This window comes from Pteropus vampyrus, unplaced genomic scaffold, assembly GCF_000151845.1.
Source record: "Pteropus vampyrus isolate Shadow unplaced genomic scaffold, Pvam_2.0 Scaffold136, whole genome shotgun sequence".
Lineage (NCBI taxonomy): Eukaryota > Metazoa > Chordata > Mammalia > Chiroptera > Pteropodidae > Pteropus > Pteropus vampyrus.
Genome location: NW_011888917.1, coordinates 3,665,442 through 3,687,033, shown reverse-complemented (window position 1 = coordinate 3,687,033; position 21,592 = coordinate 3,665,442).

Genomic DNA, 21,592 nt, shown 5'->3' with positions numbered 1-21,592 from the left:
GTCTGAAAATCTTTATTAAACATCATTTGTTGTTCCACAATTGTGCTTGCCTGCTTGCTTTTCTGTTTCTGTTAAAAGTAAAAACATGCTCCTTCATGCCTCGAATGAGCTATGATAATAGTGATAGGATGTCACCCTTAAATCTGCCTCAGGGAGGAAAGGACTCATAATGAGGTGTTCTACCGATCCTCAATCTTTGCTCTGAGAGACAATCAGAAGGGGGAATGCACACCTTCCTCTGGAGTGCTGATGGAGGCTTAGCTGTAGGTATTGGGTGCCCCTCTTTTAGTTGTCCCCAAAGGTCAAATGAACTGTCTCAGCCAGGACTCCAGGCCCATCTGGGTAAAAGAAGAGCACAAACTTCAGGAGGACAGAAACAGAGCAGGAACTGTCCTTTGGCTTGAACTTTCATTCTCTAGGGAATAAAAGAACAGTCCTTTGGCTTGAACTTTCATTCTCTAGGGAATAAAAGAACAGTAGACCCCCTTGGTCAGTCTCTGTCATAACACCTGTCTCACTAAGATTAAATAAATCTGAATGAGTGTTGGCCCAGACAGGGGTGGCCTCCCTGGTTTATCAGCTTTTAAAACTGGCCACCGTAATATTCTGCAGAATATTGTTCATCCAGTATTATGAGAACAAGAGAACTAACCTCAGTCATTTTACCTACAATGTAACTTACATGTATCCCATCTGAGTGGAGTATTTCATGAGGATGATCCCAGCCCCAACTCAGAGAAACTTCACTGTAAGGCATACTCAGAAAGAAATGTATAGATAAAACCCAAGTAGAAAGAGATTCCATGTATTCGTGGTATCTGTACTATAGGGATTTTGCTTCCTGACTTATAAGGCTAGTAAAAATACTTCATTTCTCTTGGCAAAATTCAGAGAACAAATAATTTTACACAAACCTCAGAAAGGCACACTACACAAAGGGACAGGTAACTAGAAGGCCATTTGCTTCAGGCAATTTCCTCAGATAAATTTATAAAACAATTAATAGTCAACTCAATAGCCACAGGCTTTGGTTTGTTTCAGTTCCTCTGGAACTGGCCTTTTGTCTAAAGTCCTCTTTGGACCTATTCTGTATCTCTATCTTCCTCTTTTGGATGAAGAACACACATATGCTGTTCAGATAAAAAGTGCTTTGTGAGAATGAAAATAATAATGCCTTAGTGACCTTCAGAGACTTCCTGGTTCCCATCATATCAATTTCAAACTTCTTTGTCAAGCTTTCAGGACCCTCCACGATTGTCAAACACATATCCTTTCCCATGAGTACATTCTGTGCTCTTATTCCTTTTGTTCATAGCTTCTAAAATTGCCTTCCCCTTCCTCATGTTCTGGATGACATTTAAGGCTTCATTTAAGTTCTACCTCTTCTGTGAAGACTTCACTGTTTCAGTTTTTCTGAGTATATTTAATCAGAACCCACGCCACAAACACACTATACTGCATTGTTCACTATTGCCTCAGATGTATAAACCATATCTCCCAGCTAGAAGTGACCAAACAACATCTGACACTTCACACCCCCCAAACCTAGCTACCGATAAGGATACTTGGCTCTTACTACAAGAGGGACATTTATGACAATTAGAGCTGCATCACATGGAATGGAGTCCCTCAAGACATAATGAATTCTTTGTTACTAGAGGATATTTACTAGGGACCGTTTGAATGGGCCTTCCTAGTGCATAGATCTTAGTCAGTGTTTTATACATATTTGATGAATGAATGAATGTGGAATGTTGGAAAAGAGATTCAGAGAGTTGAGAGTGTCTGATAAAATTCTTTAATGCTGACCTCTTGTTATTCTATAAATTGGTTGCTCATTAAAAATTGAGAATTTGTTGCATTCATGGACATCTTTTCTCATTTGAAAACAGTTTCATATTCATCACCTCTTTTGATTTTAGCACCTTTGTGAGAGGTGGAAAACTTTCCCATTATCTAAGTGTTACACATGAGAAAAACAATGGAAACATAACAAGTGCATGAGAGGAGAGAGACACAGAAATACTCACAAGGCATTGGTGCTCATGCTCCCACCTCAGTGCGGTCAGTGGTGGAGGGCCTGGGGGAGAAGTCGGGGTAATAACGGCAGATTAGTTCGTAGCCTACTTAACTTCTCTGGTATGGGTCTAAACTCCCCATTTGTACTTGAGTCTTTTGCACTACCTATTAAGTCAGGACGCTATGCAAAATCAGCAGATTTCGCTCTTGTACAGGAAAGTTAGAATTGCAATTTGGGTGAACATTTTTAGCTGAGTCATAGTTACTATTTGTTGCCCAGTGGTGGAGTCCAAACAACACTCTGAAAATCTGAAAATTCAAAACCATGGATCTTGAGAGGGTATATATGGAATTTAATTCCTATTTTGATAGGATAGCATATAGTAAGTCATCAGATAACAAGGAATTCTTATTATAAAAGTAGAATGTGTTGAAGAGCTGAGATAAACCATAGCAGTTTTTGCTGTACTGTCTTGTAAACCATGATAGTATAAAGTCAATTCAGCAACAAAGTTGTCAATCATATATTACATGCAAATCATTTTGCTGAGCACCTGTTAAAGCTTTGGCTATGCTTCCTCTTGAAGAGGATATCATGAAAAGACATAGGAGAATGATGAATCATCAGTGTGTATGATATGTGGTTATATTTGTTTTCTATGGATGAAATTATGATAACAAATGATCACAAACTTAGCAGGTTAAAAGAACATACATTTATTATCTTACAGTTTGCATGGGTCAAGAGTCTGAGCACATTTTAGCTGGGTCCTCTGTTTAGAACCTGACAAAGCTGAAATTAAAGTATTGGCTGGGTTGCACTGCTTTCTAGAGCCCAGGGCCCTCTTTCAATCTTTCTTGGGTTGCTGACAGAATTCAGTTCCTTGTGGTTGTGGGACTGAAGTCCCCGTTCTATAGCTAACTTTCACCTGGGATTTGCTCTAAGCTCCTAGAGGCCACCCAGTTTTTTGCCACGTGATCCTCTCACAGGCCCTCTTGCATTGGCAGCTTATGTCTTCAAGGCTGGTGAAAGAATCTCTGACTTCTTCTGTCCCTCTTATTAAGTTAGGACTACCAGAATAATCTTCCTTTTGGTGAACTCAAAGTCAACTGATTAGGGATCTTAATTACATTTATAAAAATTCTTTTACTATTGCTATAAACACAACTTAATTATAAAAGTATAATCTTACCATATCTCACAGGTCCTGCCTACACTAAAGGGTAGGTGTGCACACCAAGGGTGGGAATATTGGGACCTTCTTAGAATTTTGTTTACTACACTGGGTGATCAGAAAGTAAAAACATTGTTCTGATTGTTAGGAGTTGCAATGGGATTATGGGAGGGAATGTTTTTCTGACACCAATTCTCTCACACCAACTGGGTGTCCTACAATTCAGATCAGTTCTGGAGTTAGCATCAGATCTCACAGGTTAAGAGCTAGGTCTCACCAGACCACTCTCCCCTACCCTTTTACAATAATTAAGGTACAATTGCCATGATATTTTATTAGTTGCAGGAGTATAATGTAATGATTCAATTTTTGGACATATTGCAAAATGACCACCACAATAAATCCAATTACTGTTCGTCACCACACATAGTAATAATTTGTATTTCTTGTGATGAGAACTTTATGATCCATTCTCCTAGCTTCTTTCAAACATGCGTTACAGTATTGACTATAGTACACTAAATTTTCACGTCATTCATTTGTAATTGGAAATGTGTACATTTTGACCCCCTCACCCATTAACCTCCTCCCCACTCCCTGCCTCATACAACCACCAATATATTCTCTATATCCATTAGCTTTTTTTAAATTTATTTTATTTTTTTAAATTTCATATGTAAGTCAGATGATACAGAATCTGTCTTTTTGTATCTGACTGAATTCACTTAGCGTAATGCCCTTAAGGTCCATCCATGCTGTCACAAATCAGATGGCCCTCACTTTGGATGCCAGTTGCAAGTCCAGGAGGCCACCTGAACTTCTCCTGGTGAATTACAAATTTGGGGGATCTCATGACTGCCTCTCAGGTTCAATAATTCACTAGAATAATTCACAGAACTCAGAAAAGCATTGTATATGTACAATTACAGGTTTATTTTAAAAGATTAAATGAACAGCCATGTGAAGAGATAAATAAGGCTGCAAGGTCTGGGGAGGTGGTGGGCACAGCCCACAATGCCATCTCCAGATGTGCCATCCTTCCAGTAAGTCCATTGCTGTCTTCACTAACCCAAAGGTCTTCTGAACCCTGTTGTTACAGAGGTTTTATATAAAGTTTCATTGTGTAGGTGTTCTGGACCAGCAGTTGTCAATATTTTTGGCACCGGGGATCGGTGCTCCTATGAGAATCTAATGCCTGATGATCTGAGGTGGAGCTGAGGCGGTGATGCTAACACTGGGGAGCAGCTGCAAATACAGATGAAGCTTTGCTCCTTTGCCCGCTGCTCACCTCCTGCTGTGTGGAGGCCCTGTTCCTAACAGGCCATGGACTGGTACTAGTCTGCGGGCTGGTGACTGGGGACTCCTGTTCTGGACTGAAATTTTTGTCTCTTTCAAATTTATATGTGGAAACCCTAAGCCCTAATGTGATAGTATTTGGAGATGGGGCCTTTGGTAGATAATTAGTGTTATATTAGGTAATGAGAGTTGAGCCCTCATGAAGCAATAAGTAGCCTTATAAGAAGAAGAGAGAAAGAGAAGTTTCTCTTTTTCTCTCTGTGTGCACGCACCAAAGAAAGGCTATGTAAGGACACATAGGGAAAGTGGTCGTCTGTAAGCCAGGAATAGTACCCTCAACAGGAAGTGAATCATCTGGCACCTTGATCTTGGCTTTCCAGCCTCTAGAACTGTGAGAAATAAATTTCTGTTTTTTAAGCCACCCAGTAGTATGGCATGTTACGGACTAGACAGTTATAATCGATTAAAGTACTGGCCTCATGATTGAGCTGTCTCCAGCCCCTGTCCTTTTCTGAGGATTTCCTTGGTGGAGGAAGGCTGAAAGTTCCAACCGTATAATCAGGCCATGGTTTCCTCCAGTGACCAGCCCCATCCTGAGGCTAAGCTAACTAGACCCCTTCTCCAAGAGTCATCTCATTAGCATAAATTCAGGTAAGGTCCAGGAGGCTCCTGATGAATAACAAAAGACAGTCCTATCACTCAGGGAATCCCAAGGATTGTAGGAGCTCTGTGTCAGGAGCTTAGACAAAGACCAAGTATGTTCTTTATTATATCATAGAGGATATTACCAATTCATGTACCAGAATCTTGACAGAAAGTATCAATTTGGCCCAACCAATTCAGGTGCTTCTTAGCAATACCTGAAAAATATGCAAACCTATTCATATATATATATTTATTTATTTATTTTAAAAATTTATACTCAACACTAAGTTAATAACTATATGTATTTGGGTGATTTTGTTTTAATTTTCATTTTTCTATATGAGGAAATGGTTAAGCAGTGTTACAAAGGGGATATCTCTTTCCTTGTTTTGTTCTAGATTTTCTTTCTCAATGCATTCATCGTTATTTCTGATCTCATAGCAGTCTACCTCTGACATGGATTCATGGTAGATTGGAAGTCTCAATTGGGCATCAGGACTCATAAAGGACCTTAGGAGAATTGTCAGTCTTCCTGGATGCGTTTGCATTATGTCTAAGCTTTGTGGAGGCATCTTCATAAGCTTAGTGTCTGCATGTGTAATTTGTCCTGTTTATATTTGTAATTGCATTTCTTTCCAGTGCTGATACTCAGGCACATTGCCCTCAGCTGTCGTTCGATATTTAATAAGAGCTGCTTTTCCCTCACTGTTACTTTAGTGGAGTTTTCAAATCTGTTTTTGCTTTGAGGACAAAAGTCATCTTCATTCAGAGAAATGCTTCAAAAGTTTTCACAATTTTTCTTAAGATATGTCCCATATTGTACTCTCGAATGTATTTATTAGCTGCAGCTGTGTGTCACCATTTCGTTTCCATGCATACTTGTGCTATACATGTAAACTTCTCTAAACTTTTCCTCAACAGTTCCTCAGCAATTTAACACAATTTTGAACTAATACTGTGTACAGAATAACAAGTGTCCTCTTTATCCTTGAGTGTCACCAGGCAATAAGCTATGCCTGTCAAAGGGTGTCAGAGACAGTTCAAGGTAATTGTCAGGAATAAGAAAGGAGAGGAAGAAGGCAGAGGAAAAGACATGGGAAGGGAAAGATGAAAGAAGGGATGTAGTAAAAGAAGAGAAAAAGAAACTAGTCTACCTGGTAGCAGAGGACCAATCCCTGCCCCCTCCCCCCGCCAAAAAAACCCCTGTCCCAACCCATCAAACCCAATAATCCCAAGCTACTTCAGGTGACAATCAATGATGAAACCTATCTAAAACATAGTTTTAAAAGTAATTTAGATTTTTGAGGTGTTCTCTTGTAGAAGTAGTCTATACCAGGCCCCAAAGGGGCTAACTGAAGACTGGGATCCTAGATATGGGACCAAATAGGGCACAGAAACTAGGAGGAGTGAGGAGAGGTGTGGGTGAGCTGGAAATAAACTCCAAGGTGGAGTGAGAGACAATCATGGTGTTATTTGTGAAGCAACTTGCCTCAGGTCTCGGAGTTAGGGGTGACAGGGCAGGACCTAAAGGAGGTCTCCCGGTCCTGCTGTGAAGAACAATGATCTCTGAGGACCAGACCATGCACAGGGGCAGCACATCTGATTATGTGACTCTGACAAAATGTCAGAGAAATGAAAACAAATGGCTGAGCAGTCTCTGGAGAGATAAAGACTTCAGTTATTAAGCTCTCTGACCAGAAACATTGCGATTTAGTCATCTAGGATGATTTTATTTCATCTTCTATTATGGGCTGCACCACATAAATCTGTATTTTATTGCCGGAGTGAGATGCTGGAGAATTTCAAGATGACTTTTGGCACTGTCTGAGTTGGCTCACTGCTGTGCTGACAAGTGCTTGTGGAAAATTAGCAGCGATGATATTAATCACCTTCTTTGGGGCTCTTTCCCCCTCAGCCTTTTAGAGCTTTGTTTTGTTCTGTCTTCTGCAAACAAAAACAAAGGTTCCCCCTCTCTCCCAAACTCTTCTACAAGTGAAGTTAGAGAGTGAGGTGATTGGGAGGGAGAGGTGGCAGTCATGTCCTAGGACCTTTGGCGGGATGTCAGTTGTTACATGACATATCTCATGCCTGGAATTTTCTGTGCTGTGTCTGGCTGTTGGGAAAGGGAAGGAAAACAGGAAAAGGGGTGTTGAGGAACATGAAAGCATAGCTAATTTCTTTGATTAGCACACTCAACTTAGTACAATACAAGAGTGTAAAGGAAGGTGAGAAATCGGAATTAGATGGGTAGACGGGTGAGGGATTTGAATACATACACCTGCATACACACCATACACTCATGTGACAGTAAAAAAAAAAAAAAAAAGCAGTTTATTTGGACACCAACTGACTCGACAATTGATGCCCTTATTCTCTGTCCCACAATGTCAAACACTCTCCTCTCAAAAGTTGATTTCATTTCTTTCCTCTGCTATTGCTGCTTTCTAATCTTTTTTGTAGAGTTCCAATTTTATTCCTTTTTACTAAATTAGCTCCCCAAGGTGTGCTCTTCCTGCCTCTGCGTTTGGGCAACCACATCTATTCAATGTCATCTTTCTATTGATGAATTCCAAAAATATATTGCAAGTTCTGTTCTTTCTTAAGCAGGGATAGATATGGCAATTCAGCCCTGGATGAGATAAAGGGAGCTGAGATAAAAGGTAGTTAGTCCTTGCAATTGCATACCCGGGTCTAAAGGGGGCAGGATGCTGAGTTATGTGTAAGGAACAGGCTGGAGTTTTGTCTGTTCTGATGTCTTCTCGATTTGTTCTGACCCAATTAAATAAGGTAGGGCCTGGTAAGGACTTGGAGGCTATCTTGGAATTCTGTGCTTAGAAAAAATAAATTTAGAGTAGTGATTCATGTGAGCCTGGGAGTCAGAATGCTTGGATTCAAATCCTTATTTGACCTCGTCCTCACTGTGTGCTCCTGTACAAGCTTGGTGAGTGGCCCTCTACTTCTCTGGCTCCTTATATGCAAAAGAGGATAATAATTGGATCTCTCCCCGAGGGCCCCTATGAGGATTAAGTGAGATGATGCATGTAAAATGCTGAGCCCTGCACATAGTAAGGACTCACTAAATCTTAGCTATCTCAAGCCATTTGGCTTGTTTCTCTCCCAGAAGAGAGAAGAATGTCTTTTCCGAGAAGCCTATGACAGAAAGCAAAAGGCGTTAGTGTGGAAAGCTCTTTCTTTTGTGAAATAGAATGCAGTAACCCGGGTCTGGGGCTTTGTGAAGGATTCATTTATTGCTCATTATGAATAGGTTGATGAGAAGTAGGTGGGCTAAAGACGAGTGAAAAGCTTTATGATGGAGTTTATCCCGTTTTCTGCGCCCAGCTCTCCGAAAGCTGATTAAATGAGACTGGGGCTGTGCAGGGCTGCCCTACTTAAGGCTTTTGTCAGCACTTCCTTTGTAGATTCTCATTTCCAGGGCATAGAAATGGCTGTGTTGAAAATATTCTCTGAGGGCTTGAGCTTGGTGTGGAAGATCTTTATCAGGCACCATATAATCTTGTCAAGTTTTAAAAGAAGAAGAGAGAAATAAAGGAAAAAAAATTTTTGGGGGGGGGAATAAAAGATTAAGACAGCAAAAGAAAAGAGTATAGAGTGAAGATGTGGAAAGGTGAGGGAGAAGGAAGGAGAAAAAGAATTCTTTTTTTGAGTCCCTTAGACATGCACTTTAAAATAGCATCTCTATGTCAGGCATTTCTCCAATACCTTTGTCCATTCCCTGTGCTCTTATAATTAATTGAAAAGAGCTATGCCACAGAGCTTCCTGCTGTCTGTCTGTCCCTGAGGTGTATTCCCTCTTCCCACTAGCTGAACTCACTGTGAGTTGCCTGTCCTTCATTTCGGCCAATGTGGAGTTTACCATACTCCTTTTCCTTTAAGGAGCTATACCAACATGATCTCTGGTACCTTTCAAATTTTGGGCTGATGTTTTTGGTTCCCTAGAAAGATACTCTTCTGGAGGATATCAAATGAGCTTAAAACTAAAGGCAAGGCATGGGCAAGGATCTACGAAGGAAAATAAGGCCACAATTAGGTCTTCTGGATACTCACTATAGGAATTCTGGAATCTTGGGTACCCTCAGTGTGAGGGCTCCCAATCCCTGTGGCAGAATTCATGGTGGTGACCTGAGAGGGTCTACGGTTGGCTTTGCAGTGTTGGGCCAGGTATGTACAAAAGCGGGGTGAGTGACAGTGCCTCCACTACTATAGGGAAGTAGGGGGTTCTTACCACACACTGAATGAGAATCATTGGGGATACTCTATCCTGCTCTGAGAACTCTGAGAATTAATCAGTAATATACAGAGAAGAGCCCCATTCTGGAGCTCCCTGTTGCCTTCCATATTTGGTCTGGTTCTGTCAACACTGGGAGTGGTAACTATGAAAGAGAGGCCTAAAAGATTGAATGCATGTGTGACTCACTTTGCTTTGCCTTCCCAAGACCCATTAAAACAACGGGAGATGTATAATATAATCACAAACCCACAGGTACCAAGAGAAGAACAAAAGAGACAAATGAAGAAGAAAATTCCACGTATTTCAGGAAGCTGGAATATAGAGAAGACACTGGTAGCTGATTTAACAAAGTGGTGGCAGTAGCAACTTAGTGTCTTTAGATGGTGGAGGAGATAATCAGTCTTGCAGAACTCCAGAAATCCAAGGGCCTGCTGGGAGCAGTGAAGGAAAAAGCTGAAACCAGCTTTTTTGGCTAAAAGTGAATACAGGGTGGTTGGACTCCAAGCTACCTACCCTCTTTCTTCACACAGCCAGGCCATCACTCATCTGAGTACATGGTACAGAGAGAGGGTGGTAGTGATGAAACTCAGAGCTGAAAATGGGAGGGATTTAATGAAAATGCAAAAATTAAATAGTAGGACACCCTCATATCCATCCTTTCCTGCAGCGTTTCCAGAAATCCTATATATAGGTATGATTATAGGCAGAGGATTGGATGAGTCTTCTCTGGAAGAACTTGGGGTCTCACCAAATAAAAGAGCCAGTTTATGAGATGTTCACCTGTGGTAAGAGTCTTTAGTTGACATGTACACTGTATTGTCAATTAGCTTTTAGCAATTAATTTCTAGATCTGAATGGCCAAGCAAAGAACACAAGATGTTTGAGAAACTCTTCCGATTTATAATAAAGAAACCAAAATAATGAATTTAGAGTCCCCCCACTCCCCCAAAAAGAGACAATTCAGGGAGGAAAATAAACCTAAAATGTGCATAATTATATTTTAAGAGTGATGGAGTAGATATTGCTGGCTGGTGCTCAGCCTTTAGAGCTGATGTTAAAGGCTTCACTGGCAAAGTCAACTGACCATGATCTTGAGTGGAAGAGAGTGGTGGGTCGCATCTAACCTCTAACCTTTGCCTCAAGGGTTTAGGTATGTCCTAGAGAACTGATACAGAAGCCAGATCAGAACATTCCCTTTAGTAATGAGGGGCCCTTGGTTGCCCGAGGCTGGGGTAGAGCCAAGCTTGAGAATGCAGAGGGGACCTATGGCCAAGGTGGAAGCTGCCTCTGCTGGAACCTGGACAGCGCCTCCCACCAGTGGGTGAGATGGTTCTGCTGGGCAGGCTCTGAGGGCTCCAGACAATGGCTGCAGGAGTGATCACCCCCCTCACAGAGCCTGGTGCTGGCACAGCAGAGAGCTGCAGGGAGAAAGTGGAAGCTTTTTAGGTACTTACCACTTCCGGAAAACCAGGAGCAGTGCTGGAAATTCTTATTGCTGCATGCAGGAGGCCATGTAAGCAAGGAGGTGGAGATTGTTTTCCACTTTTGTTTTTTCTACATGCCAGTGTGTAATTTGATGGACTGCGCTCTGCAGTAGACAAATAACCTCTCCTATTGGGAGGTGTGGGTCAAGGGAGGAGAGAGAACCATAAAAGTCTGGCCGAATATTACTATCTGCCATGAAGAGGGGCATATAAATTAGCTCCTATGGAGACCTAGAGATGATGAAATGAAAGTCTCCCCAACAAGGACTGAGGAGTATTTTCCTCTCCCATTGACAAGTAATTACATGTAAAGGAAACACTATGAGCAGCAGTCTTTGTGGACGAGAGCTGGGAAGAGGAGCCTCTGGAGATTTTGACCTAAACAGTCTGGGTGAGGAGGCCAACCCCTGGTCTCTTAATAGCAGATAACATCGACTGGGATTTAACAGGATAAACTACCCAAATCAGAACTAGCATGGGTCCCTAGAGAGTCTTAGGTTCTAAAAAGTCAGAAAAGCCTGCCCCCATTTCAGCTCTTTCAGCCTTAAATAGTTTTATGACTATGAGAAATATAGAGCTTCCATGAGCCTCAGTTTCCCCATGTGCAAATCATTACTTGGAACTTGCAAATTTTAAACGAGAATTCATTCACTTCATTCATTTGACGAGTCTTATTTAAGTTTTGGATTTTTTTGGCATCTACCATGGGTTAGGTGCTATGCTACACATGTAATTAAAGAACTCAGCACCACATAGAAGTTAAGAAATGTTGGTTTCTCCTCTCAGACTATTTTAGCTCTTTGGGTATTCAGTAGTCCCAGTCAGGGCCTCATGAATACAGAGCTTCATTGTAGTGGGGGTAGGCTTGGCCATTTGGAAAGCAGGAGAAAGTCATTGTAGATCTTTCATGCTCTGGCTAGGCTTGCATTAAGACTGTTCTGGCACTATTTCCATCCATCAGAGCTGCTGCATTGGTTTAACTGTTCTGAACTCTGAAGCCTCTGCCAAGAAACAACCATTTCCTGCCCAGCCCTGGCATCTCTAAGCAGAGCTCAGCTCCATCTTGGGGACACTTATAGTGACAAAAAGGTCCTTCAGTGTCTGGGGTCTTTGCACTGTGGACAACTATAGCTGAGGTCACCTCCTTTCCTCAGAGGAAGAAATGGTCTGAGGGGATGCTGTGGGTCATAGGGTATGCCTCTGTCTTCTTAGAACTTGACAGAAAGCAGCTGAGTAAGAATGACTAGCCACTTAATGGACATTAATTACTGCTTGCAGCGTCCTGTAGGTCAGAGGACAGGAGGATTCTGATGTCAGGGCTGACATGCTGTGGCTGGTGGCAGGCTGGCACTTACATTTGATTAGGGTTGTGGCTAGTTTAGCACAGCCAGAGGGACCCAGATGGAAAGTCCGAGACTTGTCTCACTTGCAGAGGGGTAGTTCACAGTTACTTTCTTCTTCAATGAAATTTGTACAGTGAGCTTTGGCCTTCGTTTCCTCCATCTCACACTGAATACCTCACATGGATTTAAGCCAGGATCCCTGAGGTGTGGAGGCTGGTTTCTGAGTTCTAAGTTCCTTGATAGAATTAGAACCAATAATTTAGAGAGTGTGGGTTTATCTCAAGTTCTCTTTTGCTGAATGCCTGTCTTGTAGCTTTGCAGTACTTCTGCTTAAGTGTAGAGGTAGATTAAAAAACACAAGAGTAATTAATGGTGTTACAAATTGGAGAAGCAAGTGGTAGTCCTCCTAATGCTAACCTTTGGATCCTGCAATAAAGCAGAAATCTGTATATGCTCCTATGCAGTGCATCATCTTAAAACATCATCTTCTAAGCATTTGTTAGTTCTGTTTTTTCAGCCAAGGCGCCATATGGAAGGTGCCAGTTGTGAATATTTATTGGGATTGAAATGGACTCTTAAGAGGTGAATGCTGAGGGGAAGCATCTTGTGATATTAATAGAGCCCATATATGCCACCCAGAGGATAACTGATGGGCCGGCCTTCCCCTCTCCAGGAGTTGGGGAACGGCTCCTTCTGGGGGTGGTTTGGAGCCATGCAGGTTGCAAAGCCTTGCATCATCTCCAGCTGTTTTCAACTATAGATACTTGAATTCAAGTGCAGGTTGGGGAAAAGTTGCCCGGCAGAGAAAATAAGAGGCAGGTTTTCCCTCTCATTTAAGTGAAGAGCTTAACATCACAAAGAGAGCCTTCAGCTTCGACAGTGCCCATGGGATGAGCTGGGCCTCTCTCCATTTCTATGGTAAATCCATCAAGACTGAAAGGGCTCTTGTTTCAAAAAGAGGGCTCTGGAGGTGAACACAGTCAAGCCGAAGGAAGAGCTTTCACTTTTGTTCACAAATGCATGGAAGCAGCCAAAGACTCTGAAGGTACCTTGGATTTGCTATGACGTTTAAAAATATTTCTCAGTAAGAATCTCTAATGTGGATACGAGAGCAGTTAAATAGGAGTTAATATATAATACACTGTATCTGTTGATAAATGTTTTTTTCCTAACTTTTTATTAAGGTATAATTTCCATAAAGTAAAATCCACACTTTTAATGCACAGCTCTGTGAGTTTTTGAGAAAAGCATCAAGTCATTTAACCAACACTCAACCCAAATATACAATAGTCCCATCATCCCCCCCCAAATTACTGTGTGCTCCTTTCTAGTCAATCTCTTAGGCCCTGACAACCACTGATCTGTTTTCTGTCTATGGTTTTGCCTTTTTCAGAATGTCACATAAATGGAATCATACAGTATTTCAGTCTGGCTTCTTTCACTTAATATTGAAATATTCTTTCACTTGAGATTCATCCATGCTGTTCATGTATCAGTAATTCGTTCCTCTTTTTTTTTTGCTAAGCATTCTATCCTAGGGATGTACTATAGTTTGTTTATCTATTTCTTAGAAGGGAGATGTTTGGAATGCTTCTAGTTTTTTGGGCAATTACGCATAAAGCCACTGTATACAGGTTTCCAAGTGAACATAAGTTTATATTTTGCTTGGGTCAATACCTAGCTGTGGGGTGGCTGGGTTGCGTGTAAGTGTGTTTCACTTTATAAGAAACTGCCAGTTGGTTTTCAGGGTGGGTACATTTTGTATTTACACCAAAAAGGGATGAGATTTCCAGTGCTCTACATCCTTGACAGGACTTGATATTATCATTTTTTAAAAACCTAACCATTATAATAGGTGTTTAGGTTTATCTCATTGTGGTTTTAATTTGCATTTCTCTAATATCTAATGATGTTGAGCATCTTTTTACATTTTTATTTGCCATCTGTATATATTTTTTGACAGAGTGTCTTTTTATCTTTTATCCATTTGAAAGTAAATTGTGAATTTGAGAGAAAATGAGGTATTTTGTTTGATTTGAATTATTATTATTATTATTAATTATCATTGGTTAAGCTAAAATTTTCAGCTCTCTGTTAGCCTGACTAGCTTAACTATTCCCCCTCTCCCTAGCCTTTAGCTGCAGGAAAGACACTGAGATCATCATTTAGTGTAGAGAGAGTCATGCAGCAGAAAACTATACTATATGGAACATTTTTCCGGATGGCTTTGGAAATAAAAAATAACTGCTTCTCTTCTCTCTGGAGGAACCTGCCTGCCCCATCCAGTGAAATGGGGTCATTAAGCCAAATTCCCCTTATAGGAGAAGAAACAACCATAGAAGTTTCTTTTAAGAGAGTTAACTTGTTTTTCCTAGAGCTATAAAACACCAGAGGATTATAGGATTCTGGTTTTTAAAATAGCCCTAAAATTCCTCAGGGAAAGTATTGATTAATTGTGACTTGAAGTCTTAAATCAAGAAGGACAATGTGCTTCAGATGTCACATCAAAAAAGAAGTTGAGGCATCTGTAAGATTGAGGGAGTTCTTGTCGATATAAGACACAAATAGAAGTAACAGCAACCTATACTACTTACCTGATTAAAGAAAAAATAAACAAGACCTTGAAATATTTTCCTATTTTGGTGGGCTATACTTGTAGTGGGCTTCTTTTAGGATTTTTCTCAGCTTCCAGTGTTTTCTTTCTTGAGAACCACCTTCCTTCTCATGTCATTTCTCATCTTCCACAGGCCTGGGACTTCATCAGCCTTGTTTGTAGTACTAACCCTAACCTCTTCCTTGGTCAGAATTGATGTGATCAGAGGTTACCTGATTCAATCTGAGCCAACCAGATCTTCTCTGCTGTTGCTGAATCTGAAATAATGTCAATTTGGGGAATGTAGCATTTCTTGCCACGTGGACTTGAAGTTAGAGAAAACCATTCTGCAAATAAATAAAAATGAGGCTGGTTTTTGGAAAGCCCAAGACTAAAGACAGAGAAAGGGGCACTGCCTACATTCCTGATGGTCCAGCCTTTTCCCTAAGCCCCTATACACTTGAAAACCATGAAACACTTCAATATGCTTTCATTGAATTCCCTCTTAGATAAAAGTTAGCTTGAATTGGCTTCTAATATTGTGATCAAGAGAGTCTCAACTGAGGTAACATTAGATAATCTTGGCTAGGAAGCCCTTCTATCTGAGCTGACATCCTGTAAAAAATCCTGAGTCCCAATGGACACAAATGCTGGGCTTAATGTCAGATGAATAACTAGAATTGAGAATGCTGTCAATTTGAATGTAGGTCTCAGTGAAGGAATGGAATTACTTCTTTACTTCAAACTTTAGCTTTGGAATGGATCTTAGAGTTATACAATTCATTTCGTCCAAATTTCACGCAGAGCAGATCTCTTTCTTGAATTTGGCAGATGGCTGTCTGACCTCTTATTATATCTGTTGATTAAATTCAGGGTCTACACAGACCTAGAAAGATAACTGTTATTTTCTGTTTTAAAATTCACATTTCTTTCTCCAGACCCTCTTCCAAATATTTTAAGATAGTTATTGCTCTTAATATTCTCTTGGGATTTCTCTTCTCATTCACTTTGAAAGCCATCAGTAAATAATGAAGACATTTTTGCCAGTTAGGTTTTCCAATTTGGATTCAGAGACACTGATCAAACTTACTTTTTACTTCCTGGTTGTGTGCTTTTTGACTCATGCTCCCAATGCCTTTGCTCATATCTTTTTCAATTCATTGTAGTCCAGTCCTAGAAGACTCGGTCTGCTTGGGGCAAGGACATTTTTTACAACATGAAAAAGACTTTCCTCACACAGATTTTGCTTATGTCAGAAGAGTCAGCCCCACTGTTTGGGGGCTTACACAGACTAATGGTGAGAAGAATAAAAAGGAGGTGCCTATGATAGTGCCTGTGTATAGTAGATGATCAACTTATTTGATGAGCTGAGTGAATTATTGGTGACTGAGTCAAAGTTGTTTCCTATGAAGAAAATTTGTTCGCTTCCTTTTCCCCCATACTAGAAAGTGGTTTTGAAGCTTGGGATTAGATTTCTTTTCTCTCACTTCAGAACAATAACTAATGAAGGGTCTATGACAACCTACATTTTGTAGCTAGTTTTAAAGTGTCACAGACCAGCTGGATTGGAAGTTCTTGGAACTCCAGAGTTCTTGGGCTATGTGAGCCTGATGAATTATGTAAAACCTGTTTTCCCTTAGTATTATTAATCATCCTCAAGCAGATGAAGACATGCTAATTAATTTGTGGTGGTTTTTACCTGCAAATGCCAGATGAACTAAACCAAATTAAATCTTCTATTCTCTTTAAAACTAGCACCCTGTTAAACACCCTAAGACTTATCCCGTTCAATTTGGAAGATGTGATTCTTTGGAAACTTAGTTTGCCTGTGGTTTCTGAATCCTAAAGTCTCTTTCTTGGGTTATACTAGCCCAGAGTTTTATGCATAATGACTTAGAAAATGAATGGATGGAATCTATTTTTATGATTTACAGGGGACCCAGGATACACCAGATCCTGCATTATATAGTTTACCCATGTTATCTCATGGTAGATATTACTAAAGCCTAGAGATCGGTATTATCATCTAATTGTACAAATGAGAAAACAGACTCAAAGACTTTAATGTAAATGTCCCATGTCATACAACTTAATAGTATTGAATTAGAATGCAAACCTAGGTCTGTCTGACTTCATAGTCCATATCTTTCCCACTGTACCATGCTTCTCTCCAGGAGACCATTCACTGCATATATGAACTTTCACCAGCTAATTCCCTATGTGTAGTGCATTGTACACCTTGTACTATATTTGAAAAATTAGAGTTTCGCATTTTATTTCCTGTATCGGAGAAAAGTTTTAGAGAAAAGAGTTTTAGGGTTTTCGGGTGATTTTCATTGCAACAGCATCATGTGTAATACTACTCCATTCTCACTCGCAACTATGTGTGTACGCTGATGCCTCTGAACAGGTTATTTCCTTTTGTTAACAATTAAAATACTGTTGCTGAGATAAGAGATGCTTTTCCATCCACAGCCGTGAGTTTACCATGTCAGCCATGCTTAACGTGCCTCTGAAAGCAAGTGGTCTCTGAACATCCCAGCAGGACACTGGGAAGACTGAGAGAAAGTAACAGACTCTAACTGACCACAGGTAGTTCACCAGGGATGGTACTGTGCACCTTATGTCCTCATCTAGTTCAGCGTTCCTGGCTTTCTTCCCTGTCACTGCTTAGTGACTGTAAAAACTAAATTGAAGGCTCATTTGGGGGATATTGACTGCCATTACTAGTGTTTCCCTCGGTAATTACCTGGCATGCCCACATTGGTGAGAATGCTGGCTAATGCTTCATGGATTATTTAGGTGTCAAAGTGGAGTTCTCTACTATATCTCCTGACAGCAAACCCCATTGAGGATGGACATGCTGCGTCAGCATTGACTACAGAGCTGGTCATGCTCCAGATGAGAATCCAGGAAGCGGGGTCCTCGCTGAGGTCTTTTTGGGGACTTGGAACTTCCTTTCCTTTGTGTATGTTTGGGTGGTTACCAGCTCTCTTTCAAGGACTCAAAGGCACTAGAACTGTTGTTAGAGGGGAGGACCATGGAACACTTTGCCGCTTCTTTGGGTGACATGTAAATTATCTTCACTGTTACTTATTTCACTTATTTTGTCCTCCTCAAATTATAGACATACTAGTGCTTTATATATGTACAAAGATTTCAGACTTGGACATTTCTCCTCTTCACCATTTTAAACAACAGAGATTCCTATTTTGTCAATGAGTTAGTGAGATGCACAAGAGCATGTGCTCTTGAATCTCTGTCACTAACTGTAACACGTAAAGCAAGTCACATTCTCTCTGAGGTATGTTTTTTTTCCCTCACCTATGAAATGGGATAATTATACCTGCCTTAGAGGGCTATTCTGAATGAAGATTACATGCGAATGAAATTAGCAGTCTGGCATATAGAAGATGCTCAAAAATTCATGTTTTCTCTTGCTAAGATGACAACTACTGCTTTTTGTTTCTAAAATTCCCTAGAGCACCCCCTTATCATCCCTGTACACCACATATAAACACACATCACTTCTCTGTGTGTTTTCTAGGCAAACGTTTCAATACTATGTGGTAGTGCTTGCAAGTCGCAGTCAGCATTAATAAGTTAAAATTTTCCTTTCATTTCTTTTTTACTCTGCCCTCTTCCACACTGTAGAATAAGAGAAATATGAATTAAAATTATGTTGTATACCGTGCTCAATTTTTTTCCTGACTCCTAATTAGAATCTCCTTGCACACACACAAACACGTGCACACTCTGCATTTTATGCTCCTCCTTCTTCCTTTTCAGAGGTCCCTATTGTACATGTTTTTCATTGTTGGATGTGTTTCTGCTGGAATCAGAAATAGCGTAAGTGTCCACTCTAAAGTGGCACAGTGATGCCTGTGTTGGGTGGCCCTGTCAAACCCTCATGAAAAAATGAGAAAAATGCTCCCACTATTTCATGGGCTAGTCAAGTGGGGAAGTGGCAAGACTTGTTGGGAGAGGAGTGACAAAGGAAAAGAAAATATCGTTGCTTTCTCCTAGAAGAAAGAAGGGATATAGGGAGCAATGGATGAGCCTTTATTTTCCTACAGACTGAATTGAGTTTGTAACTGTCTCAGGAAGAAAATCAAAAGAAATCCCTCTGAGTTCTCTTGCCTTTCATAGGGAAGGAGTACTAAGTTGCCTCTCTTTTCGCTAAGCTCTTTCCAGAGACTTATCATTTCTTCTGCAGCCAGTTCTAAATTTCAAGACTTTGTTCTGTCTTTTTTTCCAAGTCATTCTTTCATCGATTCTAGGTTTGCTGGCTTGAAACCACCTGGTAATGTCAGCCAGATTCCCTGCGTGTGAGTGAGATGCTACCCTGACAACATGGGTGTGCTACAGTACCTCCAAGAGTGCCCTAATGATCTCTGCCTCGTGATATGCACACCCTGTGCATTACTTTCCACCCTCCACCCCCTGCCCTAATAATATGCTGTGGTTGAGCTGTGTAGCTAACAGAATATTGCAGAAGTGATGGTATGTCACTAGAGATTAGATTATAAAAGATGCTGCAGCTTCCATGTGGGCCACTTGTTCTCTCTTGGATCACTTGCTTTGGGGGAAAACTAGCTGCCATGTTTTGAGGATACTCCAAAAGCTCTGTAGAGAAGCCAAAGTGGTGAGAAACTGATGCCTCCAGCCAATAGTCATATGAGTAAGCGTTCTTGATATTGTATTTTCCAGCCCTAGTCAAGCCTCCGGATGACTGCAGCTCCAGCGGATAGCTTCACAGCAATCTCATCAGAGACCCTGAGCCAGAATTATCCAGGTAAGCCAATTCCAGATTCCTGACTGTCAGAAACTGTGAGAAAATAAATGTTTGTTATTTGAAACCACTGTCAAAAACTGAGAAGGATATGAAATCTTACTCTACTTGTAAGCTAACAAATTAGCCTACCACAGTTTTATGGACACTAGAAGTCATCAAACTCCTGAGTCAGAGACAGAAGGCTTGTATTATTCACAGCACAGCCCATCAGTATGAGTTCATGTCTACACTGGTTCCTATTGCCCTCTAAGTCCTACAGGGGTGATGCAGAGATACACACAGGTGAATGCTGCATACACAGTGGGTTTGCCTCATAGCTGAGGAACCCACAGCTTAGAAAACCCCAATCTTTTTCTTTATTTAATAAATTTGTTATTTCATTCAATTAAAGTTGACATTTGATATTATTTTATATGAGTTTTAGGTGTATAGCGTAGTGGTTAGACTTTAATTTACAAAGTGATCCCCCCAATTAGTATGGTACACACTTGGCACTATACAGTTATTACAGTATTATTGACAATATTCCCTAAGCTGTATTTTATACCCTCATGACTATTTTGTAACTGCCAATTTGTACTTAATCCCTTCACCTTTTTCACCCACTCCCCACCTGGCAACCATCAGTTTGTTCTCTGTGTCTATGAGTTTGTTTCTGTTTTGTTTGAGAAAACCCCAATCTTTTATAAGAGAGTTTGAAAAAAAATCTGTTTAAACTTTACCCTAGAGGAAGACATTATTTTTATTATACTAGATGGCAAACAATTCTGGCTTCTGCCCCAGAGGGATACCCTGTCTTCATCTTCCAAGGTTGTTTGTTATGCAAATATCCTAAAAAAGAAGCTAGACTAAAAGTGGTCCAGCTCACAAGAAACACAAGGGGCCCAGTGGAGACTTGCCTGCATCAGCTACTGAGTTTTGGAATAATTTTCTGTGCAGCAGTAGATAAGTAATGCAGTGGGGATACCTGTGTCTGTCCCTCATCTGTCAGAGACACTGTGCTGAAGGCATGTGTGGCAGAGTCATGTCAATCGACAGAGAACGAGAGCAGGGTCTTTGACTTTAGTTAACAGGGGAGGGTACAGAAAGTCCTCTGGTTTTGGAGGATGATAAAAAGGGGGAAGAAGTTAAAGAAATGTAGGGAAGGTGGAACTCACCGGATTTGACATGCTTAGCTTCCTCTAGAAACAAAGGTTTTAGCTAGAGAATGGTTAGATTCATTAAATAATTCATTTCTTAGCATCTTGCTCTGGTGAAAATCTTTTTATCTTTGCTAGTAAACTTCTTTTTTTTCGTAAAGTATGAGGGTGTTGCTAGTGCTTGTTTTTACGTTCCCTCCAAATGAACAAAAATGATGCGTACTTATTTTTGAGCTAATCCACAGAGAACAAAATTTAGAGAATTCTTTTTGAAAGGTACATGAAAGTATTTAAATGATTCCTTTTATTTATTTTATTCTGTGAAAATAAGGAATATCTTGGGTTTCTGCCATTAAGCAATATCTTCTATTATTCTCACGAAATCAATTGAGGGGACAAAGAATTGAGAGTGACTTAATTTAAAATAATATTTGGTTTATGTTTTCATGCAGTTTAGGAATGCAAAGTTTTAGAGATATTAGATGATGCTCTTCATAGAGCCATTTTTAGAGATACAGAATAGCATCCAAAAGTGTGTGAATGAGCTTTCATGGGCTCATGAGAAAAAGAGGACCTGCGATGCTCAGTAGACAACATTACTCCAGGCTTCCCCCAGCTGGGTTTCATTGATTGGCTGACAGGCTCAAACATGTTTTATTAGTTCTCGAATATGTAATTCCATAGCTGGTTATCCATATTTTCACCAGGATCTCTCAATAAAGGCACCTAGGATAAGTTACAGTCTCGATTATTGTTTGGGAGATTTAAGAGCATAAGTTAAATACAAGCTCTTTAATTTAATTTGTCTTAGTCTCTTCATCTCATAAATGGGAGCCGTAATACTTATTTCTCAA